General features: G+C 42.0%; 1 pseudogene; it reads right to left on the bottom strand.

The window, feature by feature from the left end:
- Positions 1-379: 379 nt before the first annotated feature.
- On the bottom strand, positions 380-2,563 carry LOC137943629 (uncharacterized; annotated as a pseudogene).
- Between the last annotated feature and the right edge of the window lie 485 nt (positions 2,564-3,048).

The following is a 3,048-nucleotide window of genomic DNA, read 5'->3' on the forward strand; positions in this document are numbered from 1 at the left end:
ATCTCACCTCTTTACGTTGGATTTAACCTAATTCTTAATACTTCAATGCTTGTGTTTCTCATTACTCTTACCCCTTAAATAGGGTTCACCCTATTAGGGTTTACAATAAATATTCTTAAAATACCCTTATAAATAAAATATTCCAAAAATACCCCTATGACCTAAAACTGAAATAAAATAAAGTAAATTAAATAAAACAACTAAAATAATGATGTTATTGAGTGCATAACATTACACCCCCTGGAAGACGAGCTTGTCCTCAAGCTCGGAAGTAGTGTCAACCGCATTATCGGAGAGCCTCCAGCCAGAGAAAGATTTTTTTTTTCTTTTTTTTTGTGGATCTCCCACTTGCAGTTTTATGTTTCTTTGCTAGACCTCCTCATCCCCAGATGGTATTAATTTCAAAATACCTAGGGCAACAATTGACTAAGAGCACAACTGTCCTATAGTTGGAGAGTGGTCCAGCCCATATCGCAAGATCTCCCTCCATGCGAACCTTCGTAGCTTGAACACCAAGATGATCTTGGTTCACTGCTACCACTTCCTTATTGCCAATAATTTTCAAGGTTTCCTTGGTGTCATTCCACACATCACATCCGATTAGGAGAGGTGCCTTAGAGATAGCCCATAAACTAAAGTGTGTGATGTATTCATCATTGGTCATACCTCCATTTCCTACCTCAAGCATGCCTGGATCATTCCAACCACCAGGTCGTGCAAGCTCAGCATACACTTTCTTCATATCAGCGCTGGAGACCATGCCCTCTTCAAGTTTTCTAGCAGTCCACAAAGCACTCAACCCCGATTCTTTTGGCCTCTCCAAATCCTTAGCATAGCCCCCCGGATCATGAGTAGCAATCCCAAGGAAGTGCCCAAGACCATGAAGCATGAAAACAACACCCAATCTCTCAGCCATCATATCATCAACATCACCATTAATTAAACCACCAGCCACCAATGACCCGAGAATAACTTTCTCTGCTAGCTTGTGCATGTCCATCCAGCTTACTCCAGGTCTCCTTGTAGAGACAATGTCATTATGGGCCTTAATGATTGCATTATAGATAAGATGTTGATCACTCGTAAATTTACCATTCACAGAAAAAGAACAAGTTATGTCAGAACCATAAAAATGGTATTCTGCTCCCATATCTAGAAGTGCCATGTCACCATCGTGTAAGATCCTGTCATTTGGAGCAGCAGCATGCCCATAATGAAGAACAGGGCAACTTTCACCAATAGCACATATGCATGTGTATGAACCATATCTACAGCTTCCATACATGTACACAGGATGGAGAAACATGCTCTCCAACTGATACTCTTGCATGCCCACTTTTGTTTTGCGCATAACCTCAATATGAGCCTCCAAACTTATATCATTACCATATTGTATGAGTTCAAGCTCCATTCCCAACTTAAATAGACGACATTCAGTCAAGACAGGATGCAATGTACTACGGTCTATTTCAAACTTCTCCATTTCCTCAAGCTCTGCAGGTTTGGAAAATTTGTTGCTATCAGTATTAAGCCCGTACAAGAGAAACAAGAAAGGCTTTCCCAATCCTTGGTAGTGATCATAAAGCACCTTCACCATCTGATTAGTGTAGCAAACCATGTTGACCATGTATCTTTGCTTGAAGTATGATAAGGGCTTTATTTCTCCCAGCCAAACAGCATAATCATCAGACAACTTGGGAGCAAAGAGGATGGATTTTCCAGAAGCAATGTTTATTGCCCCATAAAAGTCAGGTTCCCTTACTCTAAATAGGTAAGCAAAATAACTCTCATGCCTGAAGAGTATGACATGGTCAGAGTAGTAGATTTCAAACTTCAGAACAAGAGATCCCATCCTCACTGAGAAGGAGAAACTGTGTAGCAGTTGCGAAGCTGAAAGGCTTAGTCGAGTGACCAATTCCAGAAAACTCAACAGAATGTCTATTAACACACACCCTCTGTGATAATTATGCCCTTTCTCAAACAGAAAAGGAAAAACTTCATTGATCCCATTAGCAATGGCATTCAGCTCCCTCCAACATACTCCAGAAATTACATTTCCAGCAGGCAACTGAGTCATGGACAACAATTGAAAAGGAGAGGTAAAAGATGAGTCCAATTTCTGTGGTCTCACTTGCAGTGCATAATGACAACCTTTCATCCATTGGTGCACAGCTGCCTGCCCAGTGATTACCTCTTGAATTCTTTGTGTTAATGCATAGAAGCTCTTTTTACAAAGTGCCATGAAAGTGCCGCCAACTGATACTGAATCAGGAAAGATAGTGTAAGCACTGCCTCCGTTGATGTGGAACACTGAAACCACCTGTGAATCTAGATGATCTGCCTCCCTTGAGACAAGTTGTTGTAAGCTTATTACTGAAGATGATGTTGTCAAAAAAGGGTCAATTGAAGATAGTGGAATAGCTGCATGGCCTCCATTTCCACTAATCTGAGTAAAAGATTTACCAAGAACCAATGAATACAGCCCATTCAGCACACAATTACCCCAAAAATAACCCAAAACCGCCACACTGCTGTTGTATTCCTTCACCACAATCGAAGACATCCCATTCAGCATGAGCAGCATCCAAATCATCCACAAAACAACCAAGCCACCCAAAAAAAAATTTTAGAGCATACCCCCAATTCGAAATTCCACCAATTGGCCATTGATTCTCTGCGTCACAACACAGAGAACCTTCGTCTCTAATTTTTTAGTAGCGTTGCTGCTGCTCAACCCCTTTGAGCCACATCAATGCCTTGAAAGACATGTTTTGATCTACAAATCGAGGGAGTTTCCGAAGCTTACCCCTAATTGCGATGAAAATGATTCCCCGCTGGACTTTCGAGGCCGAGGAGGAGCAAAAATTTGTCCGATGGATCCGACGGAGTCGCCCCCTTCTCCGGTGGTGAACAACAGCCCTTGGAGGCTTCGCCGCATGGAAATTTTCTGAGACAGAGGGCTCTCGGAAATATTTCCTGGTTGGAATAGTGGCCAGAAAATTTTCCTTCTCCCGTTTGGGACGGATTGTGGCTTGCCCTGAGAAGGGG

This window comes from Aristolochia californica, unplaced genomic scaffold (genome assembly GCF_029961685.1).
Source record: "Aristolochia californica isolate CCGP_79_NKW_82.1479 unplaced genomic scaffold, dmAriCali1.0.hap1 SCAF_11, whole genome shotgun sequence".
In the NCBI taxonomy this organism is placed as follows: domain Eukaryota; kingdom Viridiplantae; phylum Streptophyta; class Magnoliopsida; order Piperales; family Aristolochiaceae; genus Aristolochia; species Aristolochia californica.